Here is a 23,806-nt window from a genome sequence, read left to right as displayed (position 1 = left end):
ATACAGGTTTGAAATGACAAGAGGGTGAGTAAATGATGACAGAATTTACATTTTTGGGTGAACTATCACTTAAAAATCAACAACCACTCGAAGGTGGTTTGGGATATGCAAATACTTGCCACATGCTAGCGATCGCTAGGATGCTGTAAGCCTTCACTGCATTTAGATTTCCTTTATTGGTTCAGTCTATTGACCACAACGAAAACCTTCCATATCCTGATCTCTCTGAATGTTTTAGTGTCAGCAACAACTGAAGCTCAAGAAATTGAGGTTAAAGATGTTAAATAATGTTTTGAGGTAATCATACTAGCTACATCACAGACATGTCGTTTCTGAACGGTCCTTTGCCTCTACCTTTATCTCAGGCCTAACATTTGCTTGAAGATCTTTTTTTTACTTTGGCCATCTATGGGAATTTAATGGGATAGTTTACCCAAAAATAGAAATTCTGTCATCATTTACTCACCTTCGAGTTGTTCCAAATCTGTATAAATTATTTTGTTCTGTTGAACACAAAAGAAGATATTTTGAAGAATGTAGGACAGCAAACATTTCTGGGGCACTTTTGACTACCATTGTAATTGTTCAGACTATGGTAGTCAATGAGGCCTAAGAACTGTTTGTAAGAACTGCATTCTTCCAAATATCTTTCTCTGTGTTTATCAAAACAAACAAATGCATAGTGTTTGGAACAACAAGAGAGAGAGTACTTCATGACACAATGTTCATTTTTGGGTGAACTATCTCTTTAAGAGATGTTGCAAATATCTGATGCCATGGCCTAACACTTAAGATCTTAGTAAAGCACAGGTTCATTTGTCTCCACTGAGGATGGTGTAGTTCAGTGGTTCTCAACTCTGGCCCGCGAGATCCATTTTCCTGCCGAGTTTAGCCCCAACTCTGATATAAAATCTATCAGCGTATGACATTTAAATACCGCGATAGCAATTCAAGTGCAGATTGCTCCGTACGCATTGGAATCACTCTCGCGGTACTTTAATGCGATGTGCCAAACAATCTGCGCAGCCCCACATTAAGTTGAGCGCGTCTGTTCCTGAAGTCGCTGATTAGCTTCTTCAGGTGTTTTATCAGAGTTGGGGCTAAACTCGGCAGGAAAATGGATCTCGCGGGCCAGAGTTGAGAACCACTGGTGTAGTTTATCCTTTGTTGTCTGTTGCATTCTTAAAAATTGGGTATCTCATAAACACAGCCAAGGTTGACTGGATGCTTTACACCAGGCCAAAGCTCAGATTCAGGGTAAATTCATATTCTAGTTGGCATAAATCTTGCATACAAGCTGGGGATTCCGCAGGCATAAGACCGAACAACAAATATTAAGTATAGGGCAGAGACATGCATTTATTTCAGTAAAGCTGAAACCCTGTCCATGTTACTTATCGACTATTTATCACAGCTTCATAATTATTCTTTCCTTAATACTGACATTGAATGTGACAGTACCTCTAGTTTTATCCTCAGTAAAACGTAAAGCGAACTCATTGTTATCATTCGTCAATGTTGTACAGTTTTAGGGGTTGTGTTTTGCCCATTTTTCCTAGTCATCCCCATCAACACACACACCCCATCATACCCCATGCCAGCCCCAACCTCCGGGTCCATTAAAGGGACGGCTGATGCATGTAGCGTTAAAGGGGAAGGCAGCCCAGTTGCGGGGCCCACGTCTGGGCCAGGGCTGGCTCATGAAATATTGAGAGGTCGTGTCCCTTCTAGGAGCTGGCTCACTCATTCTTGGTGGAGGGAGGGTGATTAATATTTTAGACTGCAATCTCCTGCTTGACAAACTCTCCCACATGATTGGGCAAGAACGTCTCGGCTCCCCCTCGTTCTGTCCCGCCACCACCCGCTTCGGACTTTTTTCTTTTTAACCAAATTTCATTTATGGGGAAATTAATTACGGCCAGTGATTTTGGCGAGCAGACCCCATACATAACCTCTTTTCGCTTACGGGGCTCCCCGGGGCCCCGGTGGTCCCGTTGAATGAAGTACCATCCATTTTTTATGAAGAGCAGGTTATCGTATTTAGTCATATTAAAACAGGCAATGAGGAAAGGTTCCAAAAACTATCCTCCCTTGTCACACCTTTTCGGACCGTATTCAGTTTGACAAGATTTCCAAAAAGAAACACTTGTACTACCTCCACAATTACATGTTATCTACATTTTATCATTCTATTCAATCCAGTGTTTCTATCGTGGATAATAAAGCTGTGGTATTAGATTATTTATGTAAAGGGATGCAATAAGGTCTTTGCAGTGGAAAGCTGTAACTAAACAGTTTTAAAACAGAGCAAAACAAATCAAATAAGGTACAGCACGCTGTATTTTAACAACCAGGTGGTTAGTAAAGTTATAAACTTAAAGACACATCTCAATGTAAAGTTGAAAACAAATCTTAGCATGTCTTATTGGCATGTTTCATGTGTTCCAAGTGTATGGAAAGAAAGTCATCTGAATGATTTTTTTCTTGCTCATCTGAAGCATAACAGAGAGGTAAGATGCAAGAGGAATTACTTTAACTCAGCAAATCCTAAGTGGCACTGTAGGGAGGTGCAGATGGACAGGCGTTTCACCTGGGGGCCATGCCGTGTCAGGACAGCACCTGGCATCCTGCTGTTACAGCCTGTTAAGTGATGCACAAGCTACCAGACTGTCCTCTTACATGAGCAGACCAATGGCACGTAAAAACAAGCGGGCATGATGAACATCCGCACGCTCAGCAGGGCCAAAACAGGGGCCGAGGGAGGCTTTACCTCAACCACAGCAATGTTTTGTCAAGACTTGGAGAATAAAAAACGAACGAAGGGGGGTCCTGTGCTTCTGTGTACCTTCACAAGATGAGATGCAGGTTCCAAACAAACAGAAAGAAATTCCCCTCACGGTCCCCATCGAATTGTGTTTTACACACATCCAGTAAGCACACATACAGATCCACTGAAGCATTCAAAATCATGACTCCGTGAATACACGCATGCACACAGCGCAGGGCTGAGCATTCATAACATCTATGCTTTAAATGACAAGACCACAGGGAGAGTCAGTGAGCGAGAATCGATGAGAAAGCCATGTCTCTGTCAGGAAGGTTAGGATCCCCACTAAAGGGGCAGAAGTAAGACTCAGTTAAGCGGAAAGCAAGCAGACGTCCTGACGCTTCGCCCCTCTGGGCCTCATCATACCCCAATCTCCACATGCAACTCAACGTGTGAGGCCAATGAAGTCTTTCTACACAATCATCCAGAGGTGTAAAGAGTACCTGAAAACCATACTTAAGTAAAAGTACAGATACCTTGCAGTGAAAATTACTCCATTACAAGTTACAAGTCACCATTTCCAAAACGACTTCAGTAAAAGTCTTAGAGTATCTGATTTTAACAGTACTTGAGTATTTTACTCATACTGAATGTAGGCTCAAAGCAGCACTAGTCCTCAACACTTAAGAGACACGTCAGTGAAAAACTAGAAACAGTTTATTTGTGAGGAGAGCAATTGAATTTATTTTCTTAAATCATAATAAGACTGAACACCTCAAAATTGCAACAAATCATGGTCGACACCACGAACCTACGTCATTACAAACACCCAAGTGTCATTTAAGCTCAAGTGCTCATAAGTAAACCAAACTCCTTCAAAAAGGTCTCTTCAATATAACGGATAAATAAAATAATGTTAAGTAGAATTAAAAAGTCAAAGCCTTTTTGCACTGGACATGCTGGTTTGGGCCTCATCGCCAGCTGCAGTCAGGTCCTCATTTCACATACACGGTTAGCCCTTACCTGCCATTTCTACAGTAATATATTGGCAACACTGTTGCCAGCTAGTTACTGTAGGTGTTTTACAGTAAACTACTGCAATGGCTGTTTGAAGATACATTATTAAAGAATCTATTAACGCACTTAAGTCACACAGTCTTAGATGAACAAGTGTAAATAACAGATGAACACAATAAATCTGTCAAGAATCTATTAACGCACTTAAGTCACATAGTCTTAGATGAACAAGTGTAAATAACAGATGAACACAATAAATCTGTCAAGATTTAATCAGAGGAGAATTAAACACAAACATCAATAACATCTTCACATATTACAGACACCACTTTCACTTTATTTCTGTCATCTGTGTAAGATCTTATTGAGATTTAACTCTAGTTCATAGTGGTTCAATTATGTTTTAAGTCAACATTATGGCGATCAGTGTTTGCTTTGGTTGGACTCTTTGACTTTCTTGTAGCTTTAAAAGTTACACTTATACAATAACACTGAAAGGGACTTTACAGGAACCGCAACTTTAGTAATGTTTCCTTAGTAATTGAAGATACATCTGAAAGAATCCAATCATTAAAAAATAATAATATAGCATTTAAGATTTATTAAGATATGTTTGGTAAAGTGATTACATGTTATAATGGAAAGATCTCTGTCAGAAAATCTTTCTTTGCAATTGAGACACAGTTAGACACTTGACATACAAACCTCATCAATGGTGACAAACAATCATGAATGAGTTTTGTACTATGTACCCAGCATGCATTGCAGCATGAAGCTGTTCAGTTGATTGTCACCATTGTTGAGATTCATATATGGATTGTTCATTTCTCTGTGGCGGACTCATTCTATAGGTTAATATTTTGTCTATATAGTGTGAGAGCACTTTTGAAAATTGAAATACTATACATTCTTTTTAATGGTTTACATCACTTCATGGCAATAGTCCCACCATATGGTCAAATCTTGAGCAAACATGTTTAGAGCACATTTAGGAAGAGTTAGTTTTAAAAATAAGAGCTTTTATAGATGTGTGACTTACAGTAACTAGCTGGTAACAGTGTTGCCAATATATTACTGTAGAAATAGCGGGTAAGGGCTAACCGTGTATAAACCGCCAGCGATTGACATCTACCTGATACTGCACTCATATTCATATAAAGAAGCCATGTTGACAAGTTTTTGTAAATAAAGGCAAAATCCACAAGATTGTAGTACCTTCATTGCCCTGTAAATGGCAATATTAATTATAAGATAGGTGACATGCAAAATGTAATGTGTAATTGCATTAGTCATTACAAATGTAGTGGAGTAAAGAGTACATATACTTGTTCAAAAATGTAGTTAAGTAGAGAGTAAAAGTTGCTAATATCTTTAATACTCAGTACAACTACAAAGTAGCCAAAAAGATACTTAAGTAAAGTAACTAAATACATTTACTCCAATACTTTACACCACTGCTGAATCATCAGATACAAATACGTTCAAAAAGGACATACACTACAATCTACCCAGAACCTCAATTGTTTTTAGACACAAACAGGTCCTGCATTAAATATCAAGGCCATAGAAAACATACATGAACCACAATCAATCTTTATCAGATAGACTGTGAAAACACACAAAAAAGTCAAAGTGCCCTTGGAAGCCTTCCTCAGACTCCTGGCATTGGGAGAAACAAAAAGACAAAGCGCTCTGGGCTCCCAGAAGTCCACGTTCTATAAATGCTTCTATGTCCAGAACCTCAGTACCAGAATACACCATTAATGGAACTGGTCCTATGCTATACTTGTAAATTATGAATGGAGGGTTATGTTTTCCAAGTCACTGGCTGCTGTCCACACAAAAGTGCACTGATAGACTCATAGTGAAAAATGCTTGTGACATAAATGGGGCCAAGGCCAAGAAAATCTAGGAGGACTTTTGAACCTTTGATGGGACATCACTTACCCAACATGTTCTAATAACCCTTACTGGCTGCGAAAATACTGCATTGTTATTATTATTATTATTGGGATGTGTAGATTGGGGTATAGAGATGTTTTGTGTATTAAAGGGATAGTTCACCCAAAAATGAAAATTCTGTCATCATTTACTCACCCTCTTGTCATTTTAAACCTGTATGACTTTCTTCTCTATAAAACAATAGAAGATATTTTGAAGAATGTTGGTAACAACATTGGTGGTGGTACCTATTAACTGGACACAAAACCAAGTCAATGGGTACCACCGTTGTTCGGATATCAACATTCTTCAGAATATCTTCTTTTGTGTTCTGCAGAAGAACGAAAGCCACACAGGTTTGAAATGTCAAGAGCGTAAATAAATGACAGATTTTTCATTTATGGGTGAACTATACCTTTAAATCACATTTCTGTTAATGGCAGAGCAATGCCCAGAAACCAGTTACTTCATCAGTTTATTTTGCTGTGAATAGTATTTGAAAGCCAAATCGATCCGACTTAAAAACTGTGAAATATTGTTTGAAAAAACCTGTAAAAATCACAATATTCATGCTTAGGGTTGGCAATCGAAAACCAATTCCAATTTGGAATCGCAATCGAAAGGCTAGGAATCGGATCGGAAACAAAAGGAATAGGTATCTGATATACTGTAGGTATTGAATTCCTCTTATCAATTCCTGTGTGCATATTTTCAGAAAAGTACACGCGTTGCATGATCTGCTGATATCTCAATAAAAGCCCTTATGAAAATTAACAATATTTTTACCATAGTAAGCATAGTTTAACTGTAGTATTTGCATTAAAAGCACAGGAACCACAAATTAACCATAGTTCAATTATAGTTACTACAGTTTAACCATGATGTAGTTCAGCTATGCAATACAAATTGTAATAAATCAGAAAAAACATGGTTCTATGTGTATATATACACAAAACGGTGCTGATAAATATACAGTATATATATTTTTCCAAACAAGTCAATAAGCAGGCTAAATGACCATACTGGTTGATATCTAAATGTTTTACTTCAACTGTGGAATCGAAACTGGGAATCGATATGAATTGAAATCGATAACCAGAATCGGAAATGGAATCGGAATCGATAAAATTCAAATGATTCCCAACCCTATGCATGCTTCTGTTTTCACACCATAAGCTACATCAAAAGCTACATTAGATCCACGTCTCATGAACTTAAGCTCCACGTCAATCACCGAGGCTAATCCAACCCGTAGGCCACAACAACAATATCATTGTTTGAACTTTCTGGATAAACGACAGATCTAGACTATATCAAATGGCTAACGCTAGAGGACACATACAGAGCAACAGGATTATCAAAATGCGCAGCCATATGCCAACCCCAAGAGACATCATCTGACAGACAGCGGAAAGCGGGTAGTTGGAATTCCCTGTAAAAGACATCTCTGCCTGTGGTGATAGCCTCCACGAGCGCTGTCGCCATCCCAGTGATCGCAAAAGACAGAGAGAAACTGGAGAGACAATTAGCCTCATCAGAGGGACTTGGAAAGTGTTTAGATTAATGTAATTAGCAGCAAGTTAAAGCTTCCAGCCCTCAAGATGATCCCCCCAAAGACACAGCCTTCGCTGTACAACCTTCGCTGGGCAGAAAAGAAACCAGTGGAAAAAAGGCTTTCTAGTTTTAAAAATAAACGCTACTGTGCAAATATTTCCACCGCATGCCAGGGGAATAATCAAGATTTAATGTCACTGCTAATTGAATTAGCCGCTAAGCCACCCCTAAACCTCCCAGAAGTGAAGAGGAGGAGGGAGACGGGTTGCCATTTCACAAAACATACGGGGGGAATCATAAAGATCCCAAGGCTTTTATTCTTTCTTTTTTAGGAAATCTCAGCACATTTCTGGGATGTAACAAATTCTGGTATTCCTGGTTCTTTTACTATACAATGGCAGTCACAAAGAGACAACTCCAAGCATGCAGAAAAGTCACAATGAATTCATTAGCCTGCAAGGCAACACTTACACGTTTTTGCTGTGCCAATATGTCTGAATCAATAAGTCATTCTGTTGTTTCATTCCAAAATGGGAGGGTACCCACGATCATCTCCTTAGTTATTATCTATACCATCAGCTGCCTGAACTCGCATATGATTAGACATTTTCACTGATGCTAGCTAGACAGATTTATATATATATCAATAGATTGGGTGGCTGGAGTATATATGTGCATTTCTCCTGGAACGTGTGTATGTGTGGTTCGATGTGCTGGGCTTCGGCAGACGCACAGGGACGTGTCGAGAAAGAGGCGAAATGAACACATGCCACTCAGTCTGCAGGCGAGGGGGCCGGGGGCTTCATTAGAGGGAGCCAGAGGCTGACCCTGGCTGCCGCGGGGCACAGATCAGGGGGGGTTGCTGGAATCTCTGGATATTGGAGGGCGGTGGGGGCTGGGGGTGCGAGAGCCGAACGAACCACTAAGGAGCCTCTCCCCTGGGCTCCCCTCACGCCCGACCTCCCGGATCTCTGGACGGAGCAGAAAAATCAACAGCGCTCCCCTTTGAAGCCGTCTCCTCCTCTGTTTCTCATCCTCCACGCTCCCTTTCTCCGCGGACCTCATAAATCATGCATGCAACACACACACACACATCACATTTTCAGTCTTTCTTTCTGTTTGTCTTTCCTTCATTTCTCCTTTTCAAGACAGAATGCCTTTCAAACAAAGCATGACGCAAGCCACAAAGGATAGGATTCTGTCACGGCTTTGTGGTATGGTCCGTTATCTGGCATGTTTGACAAATTACTTAACATGACTGCCGATTTGGCAGTAGTGAGAATTCACTACACACCCACAGTCCTGAAGTTTAACAAGCTAGCGTTAATGAGTACGCGGGCGGTGCTCAAATGTACTCGCAATACGCGGCAATAAAGAAACAGTGCTATCCAGAAAAATCAATTAGAGAAAGACGAAAAAGACGATTCCTCTGCCGAGAAGGCTGATTATTTTAATGCAATAATTGGTGCGGAGATAAAGTAGATAATTGCCATAATGAAACAGAGTTTTTCACATGAAAGGCAAGTAAATGAACCGAGAAGCGCATCTTGAAAAGGCGCTGGGAATCTTGGGAGACTCTCAAAGATGATCTTTTATTCCTTCTCTTCAGAGTGCAATTCTGATGTGAAACATCAGAAAAAAAAAGAAGAAAACATGCCCAACTTGGGGTGTCAAATCAGAATAAAGCCCCTCTTCTCCTGCCTTTCAGGAAAAAGGAGGTGGGGGGTAGTGAAACAGAAAACAGAAAAAGTTCCAAAACATCTTTCAACGTGGAAAAAATGGTGTCCCCTGGCATGCAACTCAGATCAAAGCAAGTGGAAAATGAAATAATTATAAAGAAATATAAGACAAAGTTTTTAAGAAAGGGGCACAGAACTCATGATGGGAGACACAGGCCTGTAACTGAGAAACTTCCAGATGACTAAATGAGTATAACATGATGCCCATGAATTGTCACTAAATGCCTAAAAATGGAAAACTGGTGCCCTCAGGTAATCAGCTGTGATAAAAATGTAAAAAGACTGTTACATTAAAGAAATAAATTTAAATTATTTCACCATGTCATTCCAAACCTGTATTACTTTCTTTTTTCTGCAGAACACAGAAGATATTTTGAAAAACATTGGTAACCCAACACCAACACCATTGGCCCCATTGACTTCCACTGTATGGACACAAAACCACTGAGACATTTCACAAAATATTTTGTTTTTAATTTCCTACAGAAAAAAGTAATATACAGGTTTTGAACGAAATGAGGGTGAACAAATGAAAATAGATTTTTTTTGTTTTTGGGTGAACCTTCCCTTTAAAAAAGAGACGGGTCTATGTAAAGTGGGATTTGTCTTTAGCCATCCAGAAGCTGTTTAGCTGCAGCTAAATAGGCCAAATCAGCAGATTCCTTGTAAAGATATTGCTTCAACAACCTTGAAATGCATGTCAGAAATGTGCAATAGCTAAAAACAAGACCGACGTATTTACAATGAAATAAGACTACTCAACGTAATTTGTTTGGGTACAAAGAAAACCGAAAGTCTGAAAATGTAATTCATCACATACAAATGAGACAAATCAATGAATAGACTGAAATATTCCTTCTTAGAATATCACATGCCCCAAATGCAAAACTTCATGAATTCAGACTATGTCCCAAAAGATCTTTCTCTCAAGTGCTTCTTTGGATGTTGCCATCTGTTTCAGTCCTTTCTTCAGGAGACAGAGTTGTCTAGGCTTTGGCTCGGCCTTGTATGAAAAGACACCCCACTGTACAAGAATGTGGTACTACAGAATATCTGTCCAGGCCTCGGCATGAAGCATCAAGCAAGAAAAGAACCTCCTTCTCTTAATCACGAAAACTCCCAGCAAGTCAAATCTAAACCGCTATCCAAGACATGGCAAGACATCAGAATTGAAAGTGATGACCAGCTTACAGGCTAATTTTAAACCCAAACACGGCTGTCAAGCTTCACCTCGAGGGAACCAAATCAAGATCTTCTGACATGAGAGACGAACACCATCTGTTTCTGCCCTGCTTACTGCATGATGTGTGTGTGTGTTAAGACTAAAGTGAACGTCCTGTTTAAGGTTTCACACTACGTTGATAGGAAGTCCAGTGGGTTCATCTAAGATCGGGGTAAGCCAGCTCAGGGCACCATCGCTTGGCATGTTGTTCACTCACTGTCCCTGGCCGAGGGAATGGGAGCTTTTAAAAAACTCCTTTTGATTGATGTGCTCTTATTTCGATCTTATGATCAGTGATTATCTCGGATAAATTATTTAGGGTATTAAAAAGTTAATAAAGAAAATATGAAGAACCTCATAATTTAAGTAGAACGCATCTTTAAAGATGGAAGGGTGTTTGATGGATGGGTAGACGATAGGATGGGTGGTCAACGGGGGCAGAGAGAGGTGTGAGAGTAGATGGACAGGTAGGAACGTGGGGAAAAGAGGTGGAGGAGGAGACTGGGGAGGAGAAGAGGTGTGGCAGAGAGGACCAAGGGAACCAAGCCCCTAATTGGTACTTAAACACTTGCGCTGCTCCGAACTGTTGCTATCATAAGAAATTGATGAATTAACCAAGTGAGTACGAGAGAGGCTTCTAAATCTTTTAAGAGGATAACTTACTTGGGCAAAACATCTGTTTATGCATTATTTGTGCCAAGAACCATTTACCACCGTTTAGAAACAAACCAGGGCCCAGGTCTGAGGAGACAACCATTGGGAGTAAGGTCTGGAAGGACTAAGATAAGATCATTTACAGCAAAAGGTGATGAAAAATGTATCTTCTAGTAATTTTTTAAGGACTTAAAGACTTGGCCTGTCAGTCTCTTTAGTGACAAACAGCCGAAGAGGGATGGCGATAAAAGACGCGTCGACGTGTTAAAAGGGAGGCCAACTTGCACCTTGCCGAACCCTGCTTTGCGCCTAATAACCCTGCAAACTTTACTTTGATCATTAGAGATGATGAGAAAGAAAAAAGTGGCATCAGAAAGTATGAGCTTTAACCAGAGATCGTAAACTTTCAGAACTCTTAGGAGTGCGTCACATTTTGTGAAACGCTTTAAAAAGGGTTTTTTTTTCTTTGCGCAAGTTTAGAATTTAAAAACTTTCATTTCATCTACAAGGTGTTTTTTTTCTCCAATTATATTTGTACTGTATACTGTATGTATTTGTGGTTTAAAGAACGACCCAATTTTACCCACCCTCATGTGATTTCAGACCTGTGTGACTTTATTTCTTCTGCAGAACACAAAAGAAGATATTTTGAAGAACGTTGGTAACCAAACAACACTGGCATCCATTGACTTCCATTATATAGACACAAAACCACGGAGACATTTCTCATAAACAACATCGCGATGACTGGAGCCAAAACCATGTGTGTGCCGGTAATATGTGTGTCACCTGAAGCCTCCGGTGCTGTTCCTTCACCTCCCGTCTGCAGCTCTGTTGTGCCTCAGGGTGACAGACAGCTCCATTTCAGCTCCCGCTGACGCTGATTAGGCATGAAAGATGAAAGTTTGCCCTCTGTTTGTTATCTAACACATCACTTTGTCTGTCAGATGCCTGCGGGTGACCAGCCTGCGACAAGCCATGAGAGGCTACTTCTTTTACGGTCACTGCTGCTGTCTGCATTTTACTATTTGACATTTTTTCAGCAGCCAACCTCTCTAGAGGAAATATATAGTAAACAAAAATGTCACTTGTGCTTGATGTATCCAATTTGGCCTAATTCACCTTCAGAAGCGATCAGGCAACGATTCTTCACTTAAAACTGTGGCCTAGCGATTGACACACAGTACATATAGACGATTTCATCGAACACACAAGCCTGGCCCAAAGTTAACTTCTGGTGTTTGGTTATTTTATATTTTATTTCATTTGTATAAATATTAATTCATATTATTTTTATTGTATATTAATTGTATTAAATTGTATGCCCTAAATATGTACTGTTTTTTTAAAGTACATACATTTTTTGTGCACAGCAAAACAAAACAAAATTGTGGGTAATTTCTTTCTTTCTTTCTTTCTTTCTTTCTTTCTTTCTTTCTTTCTTTCTTTCTTTCTTTCTTTCTTTCTTTCTTTCTTTCTTTCTTTCTTTCTTTCTAAATCACTTTCACACAACACTCAGTTGATCCAAAGTGCTGTACAATACAGCTAAAAACACAATTAGAAAAAGCACACAAAAGCACAGATACAGATTATCTCGGCTAGTTAAAATCAACAGACAGTAAGTGTTTTTTAAGCAGCCATTTAAAAACTGGTAGGGAGAGCGCAGCTCTAACAGACATTGGTAATTTGTTCCATAAACCAGGACCAGCGACAGTGAAGGCTTGATCACCTCTACAGTGGAACCTTGATCTAGGAACAGAGATTACTAGATCTCAGGGGCCTATTTAGTCTGTGACAAGAGATTGCTTCAGAGAGATATAATGGTGCTTGATTATGCAGAGATTTAAAAACAAAGGTTAAAATGTTGAAGACAATTCTAGATTTGATGTAAAATGTAAATTTTCACCACATTTGACATGTATGCAAACTTTCATCAGTTTTCGAGCATCTTCATTTTGAAGATTATAACAAACGGAGCAATTCGTCACATCATCTGCGCTCGGGCCATAATTAACAACATCCCTTTTATCAAAATTTCCCTATAACTCAAAGAAATATAGAATCTTATAAATAAACTATTCAGAGCAAGTTAATGTGCCTTAACCCGATCATTTTTGACTGTAACTCAGTGCCAAAAGGACACTGGAATGGTTATGTTTAGTGCAGTTGTTTTAATAGAAAGAAAAAAGATACATTTCTAGTTTCAACATTATTTGTTCTTAAGACATTCTTCTTTAAAAGAAATGAAGTGACAGATTTTTAAAAAATGACCCACAATTAGTTTTTGATGCCTGAAAATGTGTCCATTTTAACAGTTTTCTCATGAAGCCACATTGAGATCCTCATTTCTCTAGGACTGAAGCTTATAGGGCTTTAAACATTTAGTTCCCAAAAGACAAGTGGGTCATTTACAAGAACTTAGAGATACCTTGATGTCCTTTCAACAGTTCTGGAGTTACAGGCATGCACATTTTGTAAAAAGAACACAAAAAGTGCCCTTTCTTCATTTTTGAGCTTTCACCATTGGCATAAAATGCATCAAGGATTGCTAAAATTAACAGATTTACTAATGTATATACTGATCTCTGTGTAAAAATAAAATGATGATGCCGGCATATTTCTCATCTCATTTTTACCCCCTCTAATATGGCTCCGAATTTCAGGTGAAAATTGACATTTTTACCTCCCTCTACAAATTACTTGATTACTTAATAACTATTCATCTGTGGCATTTCATAATTTTTTTAACATCACTACAGATGTTGGTCTTGCTTCTGTATAAATAGAAAAAAAATCAAAAATTCGAGCCGGGGAAATATTCAAAATTTGGTTTTGTGATTTGACACGGAATGACCCCTTTGTTTATAATCAAGTCTGATCCATAATTTCCACTTTTCAAGCAATAAAAGCTCTTAAAGAAATGCTGATCAGACCACTCGTCATAAGAAATGAAACACTACAGAGATTTATACTATAGAGATTTCTACTTCCACTCTAACTGCTCGGATTCCACAATCATGCCCACATAACCCTTAAGTGGCCCATTCACCAGTAATATCATCATGCAGGTCTGTGCTCGGACAGGCCGGGGGTTAGCCATGATTAGCCAGCAATTTATTCTCTCCCCACAACTGAGAGGCAGGGCAGCCACATGGTAATGTGTTTAAAATGTCAGCGAAGAGGTAAGGATCTCATCAACCTTTGGTCACCCGGCCTCTTTGAATATTCTTATTGGCGTCATGCATTAGTAATGCGCTTTTGAAAAGTAAGTCAAATTTAACCTTCCCTGTACCTGGCCCCAGTCATGAATATTAACCAGGCCTATTATGTGTACATGATCTGAAAGAATTTAACCCCACGGTGCCGGGATCCCATGCCCAGCCATTTGGGCAAGGGAGGGGGAGAGTGTTTACCATAAAGAGATGGTGTTTGCCCAGACTCTGGAATGCCGGGCCAGATTAATGGGTTATCAAGAAACAGTGCACAAGAGATAGAGGAGCATTGATGGGTCTATTGAAGAGTCAGACAGGGTTGCACAGAGGAGTGTTTGTTTAAACGATGCGAGGCGGTGCAGATGATAATTCAAAGACAAATGTACATTGTAAGATGAAACGGAGTGGCCTGCAATGTGACACACAAAGAAAATGCTTCTAGTAGAATCCGAGATCATTAAACTATAAATGCAAAAATGTTACATTAGAGTTCAACGCGCTAAAGCGTCTCTGAAGGTTCCTGGGTAATTGAATCTTTATGCTGTAATTTGTCCACATACTAGTGCCCACCAAATGACTGTAGGCGCACAGAACCTCAATTCCCGTGGGTCTCCTCGTGCCTTCTTATGTGAGATAATGTGGAACAGCTTGGGTCTGTCCTCATAAAAGTCATGCTGCTCTGATCCTGTCGAAAAGCTTTGAAAGAGTCAGGTCTTATTATGTTCTGTATATTGATTTGAAGAAGAACAAAGACCAGTCTTTCCCTCATTAGCGATAGATGAAGTCATAATCCACTAGGCCGGCGGCCTTCTTGCTCCGGGTATTATTATTCTACCCCATGACTGTTGCTACACTGTGCTGGTGGTCAAATCTTTAGTCGTTGCATCTGACAATGTAATATCTGCCTTTAATTACGGATTTAAAATAAGCACAAACGTATCAAACACACTGCCACAAGCTACACAACCGTTGCCATTTATATCCAGCGCCATCCCCTGTTTCCTCACCAAAATCTGAATTTAGATGATCTATCAATCAATCTGTCCATCAATTGCCAACATTCCTGCTTTTCCTCCAGAGTTTTAGCTGCACTTCGTTCAACCAGGTATTTCTCAGCCCGGCCTCCATCTCACTTCGAGTTGCGTTATCGATCGGCAAGGGGCCGCACTCACAATGCAGCCTGGGCCCTGTTCGGCCCTGCATCTTTCAGAGGGGCCATCGATCCTTCCTCTCTTTTCCACCCTCTCCATCTTTTTCCCCTTCAAAGCATTTTATTTGGTGAAACAAAGAATGGAAGACGTGAGAATTAGGGGAGCCGATAGAATGGGAAAGGTGAGGCCGAGCGTGCTGCCTGGGCTAAGAATATTGGATTAGGAATCAAAGAACTTCACTTGCCCACCGGTCACAGCAATAAACGATTAATGCGGCTGCCACTCCCAGGTGGAAGTCTATTCAGCTGAGCTCAATGAGGGGCACTGGCGGGCATGTCTTTCCCTTTGACAATTTCAATGTTTGCAGAGCCACTATCAGAATCAATTTTCCTGACAATTATTTGAAGTTAGTAGAAGGCAAAAAAGCGTATCTCTCGTTTGTGCCACTTTCTTTTTGCTAGCCCTCTCCCGCCGCTGACACCAATCTCAACCAGTATGACAACATGGATCAAGCTGTGCTCTTGAACACGGAACATCGTCGGAAGCTGGGTGTCACGTCTGTTTACAATCCCATGCATGTGTTCTGCTATGCCAAACAGAAAAGAGTCAAACACGGATTTGTAAGGTTTAAGCTAAACCATTGATAGGCCATCATAGAGACGGAGGCTCCCGTGGGGCCAGATTTAAGTCATTACACAGCCTGCATATGCATCACTAACACAGGGCTCTACAGTGCGACCATTTTGCGACTCTTAGTCTGTGCGACCGTGAAAAATGTGGGAGCACTGGCGCGACTGTCCCGATCTAAACTCCCTACCCATTTAAATACAATCAAAAAAAAAAAAAACAGGACTACCAAATGTACCTCCATTTATATAACGTGACATTATGCACTGCGATCGGCTGCATTTCATGCTGTCAACTGACCGACGTTTCCCATTATGAGGAAGAAAAATACACTTACGCACCATTTAGTGCTTTGCTTTTTACTTTCGGTTCTGAGGTGATGTCCTAATGTGGCTGTGCGAGTGTGTGTGAGTAGCCAGGTTTCCATTACAGATTTTCACAAAATTTAAGCGATGTTTTCTAAATGTCGATTAAAACAATATTGCGGAATGACTGCGTTTCCATTAAATTATGTTATGTGATTAAAGTGTATTTTGATTCTTCTCACGATAAGTCATTCTGGCCGTACTTCTTCTTTATACGTTTTATGGCAGGTTGCAAATTAACTTTAGTGCATAGTGCCACCTACTGTTATGAAAGAGTGAAGAGAAATCTATATTTCCTTATATATATATATATATATATATATGTTCATATTACCGTACTGTTCCTAATATATCACCATACTGCACTCGTTTTCCAGCATATACTTCATGTGAATTCCTTACATCCTATCTTTCCAAATGTTCTGCCAAAACATACCGCGAATGGTCATGTGACTTTTTATACGCCACGTGACTTGTAAATACTACAAAAGTGTTTCCATTGCAGTTTTGCGAAATATGCCATTATCGTATTGCCTGAAAAACACCTGATACGAGCGTGAGAACTTTTGCGATACATGAGAGTTTTTTGAGAAAAATTGACGTGTTTCCATTGGGCGTATTTTCAATGCGCTATTTCAATTTGCGCATTTTGAAGGGTAATGGAAACCTGGCTAGTGTTTCGTCAGGTGTCGTTTGGAGGGTTGTGTGTCTGGCATAACTTGCTGGAAGCAGGATAAATGTTTCTGTGTGGCGTTTCTTTGAGCGATCGCCTGGCGTTCGACAGCTGAGCCTAACACGCTTTCTTTAGTTATATCATATGATGTTGCTTTTGGTGCTAATAAATAAAATAAATGTTTGGTTGCATGGGCGTAATTTGCGGGTGGAACATGTCCCCACCAAGGTGTATATTGTTTAGACGCTATTAAAACTCATGGAAAATGCAGGATGCACAACTTTCTCCCGTTGCTCACGCTCGAATTATATTTGCGGAAGACAGAGTCGCGACTCCAGATGTGTGCATCTTCCGCGCTTGCTTGTGCATCCAGTGTCCAAGCACAAAAACGCGTAAACCAATGAACGAGTGACATTTTTTAGCCACAGAAATCAACTGTTTTTAAGTGCACCGCAACAGCCAAGTGACCTTCCCCAAATGACAGTTCGGGAACTATACTGTGAGAGCTGGAGTCGAAAAGCGGAGTAGCCAAAGGACGGACCGCCCACAAACAGTTATTACAGAAAAAAATTATTAAAGGGCTGCGTCTGATCTCCCGCTTTTGTTGCTGTTGAGAGCTAGCTGTAACAAAGACGAGACACAAAGTTCACACAAGACTAATGTGCAATTTGATTTCATCCTTTGTAAATCTCAAATCAAATGTTATTAATTAGGCATATGCATATTTTATATAGTTTAATGATTCCCTGCGTGTTTCGGTTTGTCTGTATTCTGTGGTGGACAGTAGGCTACAGTATAATAACGTTATTCAGTTAAACGTAACGCAGTGATATGAAACTGTAACGTGGTTGACATATCTGGAACTACAGATCTGGAACTACTGATAAAATGTTTATTGTTAACAAAATGTTTATATGCTCTCCTACTTGTACGTCGCTTTGGATAAAAGCGTCTGCCAAATGAAGAAATGTATGTAATGCATGTACTTTATAGGTGTGCGCTTCCTGAAAAACAATGCACAGAATGTTTGCCAGCCAATCACAATCAGGCATTCGACTGCCCCCTTGATATAATATACCAAAGAATAACCAGTAAGCTTAGCTTATCATTTTTTCATGCTATAAGGTGCCAAATTAATGTTTCTTTAAAAAAAACTTCAATTGTCTGTGCACCTAAATTTTGGGCTGTGCTCCTAAATTTTTAAATTAAGGGGCACTCCTAAAAAAATTGTTACCGTAGAACCCTGTTCTACGTTGTCAATGTTAAAGCTTTTTGCTCTTTTTTGGTTATTTCCTCTTATAGGCTACACGTGTTAAAGGCTGAAGGCAATGATCAGCCAATAACTGTTATAATTTTTAACAATGTAGTACATATCAAAACTCTCTAACCCGAGGCAACTTTCACATAAAAAACAACATAAATCATCACAATATACTTTTCATCTTTATGTAAAGCCATAACATTTTTGTAAAATGTGACCCCCCCAAATACACACAACACGCGCATAAAAAAAACAAGACCCTCAAACACACATCTTTTCTGTGCAAGTTCTCAGTAATTTGATGTTCGAGCGCGGGAGATTGTTGGCTTTAATACAAATCATGTCTGAATCGTTTCTTTAAGACCTTAAGCCCTACCTGGGCGTCAGGAGGATTCGGATAATGAGATCTGTTGGGAATTCAATCATTTCTACATCTGTTGAAAAATAGAGGGGATAAGAAAAGAAAAAAGAAGAAAAATCAACTATGTCTCCAACCCCCCCCCCCAATAAAAATCAAATTCATTTTTATGATTAATAATAAAATAGACTTGTGCTTTCTAAATGTATTGGCCTTGAACTTTATATCAGTACTTCAATGACTGCACTCTCTAAACCCTTTCACACCCAGCATCCCCCTATTAGAAAATAAATAAATCCCTCAGATATCGCCTTTTAGACACCTCTTTATTACGTTTGCCTGCATTTACTTTATCTCCAAGGTTTTTCGCATTTTGCTTGTAAACAGCCTATAAGGTCAGTTTAAGTAATTTGTTTCAAAGACACAACCCGACTTTAAGGTTAACATAAGACATTGGTATTTGGGAAATAAGTTTAGAAGGTTCTCTAGTGAATTAGCAGGGTCATTTTGGGTCAATATCGCTTACTCCAAAAAAGTAGAAAGAGTACAACCACAACATCATCATGAGATATCAATGTTTTGAAAGAGAACAATTATGCATAGACTAATTCATTTTAATCATGTTTATAAAAAGAATCCAACAAACTGCAGAAATCTCCAGACATACGTAAAATCTTAAAATGTATGTACACAATCTCAATGTGCTAAACCACCAACTTTCTCATTTATTCAAAGGTATCAGTCTAATTCGATAAAGCATACTATTATCCCTTAAGGACTGTAATCCCCCTTTATGTTTATCCATACGAAACATCTCAACTATAAAACATCTTTGTCCACATGCCCAACGCAATCCAAGAACATTAACTATACATGTTCCAAGGGACTTATATTCAAAAAAGCAGGTGCCATAAACATAAACAGCCTATTCTGAGTTCAACGATTCAAGAACAATCTGTTAAGCAATCCACAATCCCATCCGTCCATTGCATAGGACCACGTGCAACAGTTGACAAACATATATTAAATATGTTACACTTAAGGCTCAAATATGTTACACTTAAGGCGCAAAGATGTGACTGTAAATATTAAGAAACCATGACCAATAAACTAAAGCATGTGACTTAAAATAAATAAAGAAATAACATGCTTACCAGCTATTTTCCGCCTGTTTAGCATGCTGCAAACGTTTGATAGCAACACTGCCATCTGTCAGTAAAACACAGTATTACCGTTTACAAGTGGACATACCACAAGAGCATTTGATATTCGTATCCTTCGGTAATTTGTCTTAAATTAAGTAGACGTGTCTGTGTCTCAGGCACCAGAAGAATAAAATTAGTCAGAAATAGTACAACTGTGCCTCATACTGCGAATATAAAAGTGAAGTAAATGTGTACACAAAATAAACGTATAGCGCGTGTAATGACACGTACCGCCGCTAGATGGAGACAAAACACAGTTAATACAGACCTCGAAGCGCAGGACTGCCAGTACAGTGCAACGTATTTTGTTTGATTACTTTATTTTTGTTTATTTTTATTTTTTGTTATTCTTTGTTATTATTTATTTTACTGTTATTTTATTTTTTATTTATGAAGGCCCTGAAATCTTTCTTAAAATTCAGAAACTTAAAAAAGCTGTGGTGCAATGATTTAGAAAATGTGTAGGCTAATGTATAAAATACTATTGTATGTGTAAAATAAGTAATGTATAAAATAAGTATTTGAATAGTTTGGTTCCAAAATCATGTTTATTATGTTATCATGTTTTTATTGCGTTAGTTAGCTGTATTTTTGTTTTGTTTTGTTATTATGGCTTAGATCAAAACAAACCAACTGCAGTTTGATTGATATTAATTGGAATGCACAATAAAAAACATGATTTTTGAACAATTTAAAAATGGAGTTATCTCATTTTGGAACCAAAGTTTTAATTTATAAAATGTATAAAATCGCCTACTATTTTCAGGAATTACCAACATTATGAGTTAGCAGCTGAAAACAGTGAAAATGCACAAGGATGTGATTTATAGCCTAACATCATGGCAACATATGTGGTTACATTACTTTATAAATTCATTTTAAACTTTTTGCAAGTTACAGCAATTTATCACTAGTCAAGTGACTTGAACAGCCAATTCTATTTCAAATGATACCTAATTAAACTGATTATAATGAAAATAAAAGGCAGCAACAATGCACACCCAGTATCATAAAGGTAAAATAAACAAATATGCCTCAATAATGTGTAAAACATTTTTTTTATGTCATATGTGTTGTGTAGTGGGAAAAGAAAAGAGATGCTGCCCTCAAGAAATGAGATCTCAATCAATGTGTATTTTAGGCCACATCTTTAATATTGATATTTTACATAATAGGGCATCTCACTTCAGCCTGGAGCTCTACCCCACATCAGGCGAAATTAATAGCTGTAAGTATTAGCAGAAACTAAAAGATTAGGAAAAGATCTGTTCAGTCAACAAGAACAACAGCGAATGCAACGGGAAATGCTTTAGCAGGCTTCATCATCCCTTGAGCATGCTGAAGTCAAGCTGTGTGAATCAACAAAATAAATAAAACAGCAATCTAATACTGTGTTTCCTGAGGAGGAAATGCGTCTAGGATAAGCATGCCACTAAAGTATGCCAAGCTTGAGTGCATGCCAGGATCAAACAACACAGGCCATGTGTAGATAGAGCACAGATGTATCCAGAACGATGCAGAGATGCGCCATGTGTTTGCCTGCAACAATTTGCTAAATGCGGAAAACTTGACTTTGTGAGGTCATACTTGCAGGCCAATTAGTGAAAAATAAAGGCTGTATTGTGCTGTGTACAGAATATGGGTGTATATGCAAATGAGGCCACGAGAAAAAAAAGCTATTGCAGGTCACTCTTAGAAAGCTGGGATATTGATGGGGGGGGTCTATATAACCTTTTCCTTCCTCTGAGCTCAATGGCTCCCCTAACGGGCGACCTGGGGCCTCTTGGTGGAGTAGTTGTCATCGCCTGTTTCCGTTCCGCAAGTGTGGGAAAGTGGACGAGGTCTCCGCTGAACCCCCGGGCCCTTCTCTCGGCCTGCTTCCTGACCGTCGCTAAATATACCAGGGCCCTTTGTTCTGCACGGGCCCAAAAATATGCTGGCGCTGACATCAAACGTGTTCTTTCCAAGTTCCTCCCGATGACTTTTTCGGCCACTGACGTTCTTCCTGCTTGGCAGCGGGTTTCGTTTTCCTGAATGCTGTGAAGTAGCCAGAATGGAGAAGACGAGAAGCGGGAAAAGGAAACGAAACTACATGAATGTGGCCCTCTGAGTCAGTCTGTTATCAAAGGTCAATTACGCGGCGACCGCAAAGTCAAGATGAGTATCAGAATTGCCAGAATTGAAAATGGTGATGATGTTAATCATCGAATCAGAATGTGGTGGCATTTTGAAAGTTGTAATCCGTCATCTCCATCGCAGGCTTTGAGAGATTTAGCAGTAATATATTTAATAAACAATGTGCCAATTATGATAATACAGTTTGTGTATGTTTTTCTAATTAAATTTCCGTTTCATTATTTTTGTTAATGCTTTTTCGGTCATCAAATGCCATCAACCAACACCTACGTATCAATTTTACATTCTGTGGTTTCTTTACGGAAAGCTAAAGGATAAAAATGAAAATTCTGTCATCATTTACTCACCCTCAAGTTGTTCCAAATCTGTATATATTATTTGATCTGCTGAACACAAAGAAAGATATTTGGAGGAATCTTTGTAACCAAACAGTTATTGGGCACCATTGACTGCCATAGATTAAAAAAAACTACTATGGCAGTCAATGGTGCCCCACAACTGTTTGGTTACAAACATTCCTCCAAATCTTCATTGACTGGTCAAAATTTCACAATTCATTTCGCTAGAATGTCATCTTCGCTAAACATCTCGCTGGCCCCGCCTCTGCCTTACTGTTACTGTACTGTATGTACGTGCAAAGACAAAGAAAACATTATCAAGGCTGCACTAACCATCACAGCGGCCGAGACTTCCCGTCTGAGTTGGGCACCCATTCATCCGCTCGCCATTCGGAAAGACTTGATGTTTCTATTCTTTGCCTTCCTCTCTCGTACTCTGAGTCACATATGAGGCTTATTAAAGCAAAGCTGCTAGTTATTGCTGGTGTTACAGCTGAGTAATCATGCAGGCTGTGGTGAATAAAGCCTTTACGGAAATGGAAGTGATGCATCCTTTCATAATAGGAAAAGCATTACATTGTGTGTGTTTCTTTATCTCAGTTGGAATACTGTTGAAACCATCTGTCAGATGACTGAGAAATGTTTCCATGCGCAGGTTTACTGAATGAATGTAAAACATAGATTGATCGGAGTCAACTGGAAGAGATAGTGTTTTAGTACTTGCTTTCCCACATGCATATCTCTGCCCTTGATTTGTCACTGTTTTTACCTCCCAGGTCAGTGGTTATGTCCGGTCAAAATGATGTGCTCAGCAAATTGCAGCATTTTGAAAAATGCAAGGAATGCAACAGCGTTTCCTGTTTCCAGCTTCAAGCCACCCAGGATTAGACACACACACACAGCTGGTACAGCGGCAAACATATACATCAACATCTCGAATGTTATCACACATTCCAATCTATCAGGATAACATAACATATGCGATTGGACAGTAATATACATGACCCATGTGTGATATTAAACAATCATTTTATTTGATTGAAAAAATGTTGTGGTGCCCATACAATTTTTTGTGTCACCAAGTCTCAGTTAGGCTATGTTTCATTTAAAGGACCAGTGTGTAATTTATTTGGAGGATCTTGACAGAAATGCAATATAATATACATAATTATGTGTTCAGAGGTGTAGACCTTACATAATGAAACGTTATGTTATTATTATCTTAGAATGAGCTGTTTCTATCTACATACACCACGGGTCCCCTTACATGGAATTCACCATGTTGTTTCTACAGTAGCCCTAAAGGGACAAACTGCTCTACAGACTTCAGCAAGAACAACATCTTAGTTCTGTGAGAGCCACCGTATGCTTCGAAATGAAGCGATGGAGTGAGCCGTTGGTTGCAATTCGCAACATCACCCCTAGATGCCGCTAAATTTTAAACACTGGACCTTTAGGAATCAACTCATTTTCATCCCAAACATTTAAAAAAATTATATCACCAATTCCTGCCGTACTGTACAGTAAGAGTGTTAAGTATTTTAAGTACTCTGGATATCATAACAAACACGTTTTGGTCTTTGAAG

The 23,806-nt window shown here is 39.2% G+C and overlaps 1 long non-coding RNA gene across 1 annotated transcript; it reads right to left on the bottom strand.

Annotated features, from left to right (window-relative positions):
• Positions 1 to 20,895: 20,895 nt before the first annotated feature.
• Positions 20,896 to 22,647, bottom strand: LOC130570605 (uncharacterized). The gene is made up of 3 exons (XR_008964983.1): positions 22,554 to 22,647; positions 22,230 to 22,265; positions 20,896 to 21,783 (listed from the first exon to the last, which is right to left on the bottom strand). It is a non-coding gene; the product is annotated as an uncharacterized LOC130570605 (long non-coding RNA).
• Between the last annotated feature and the right edge of the window lie 1,159 nt (positions 22,648 to 23,806).

This window comes from Triplophysa rosa, linkage group LG19 (genome assembly GCF_024868665.1).
Source record: "Triplophysa rosa linkage group LG19, Trosa_1v2, whole genome shotgun sequence".
NCBI classification, from domain to species: Eukaryota; Metazoa; Chordata; class Actinopteri; order Cypriniformes; family Nemacheilidae; genus Triplophysa; species Triplophysa rosa.
Note: the sequence above shows the minus strand (reverse complement) of the source record. Positions and strands in the feature narration are given on the sequence as shown.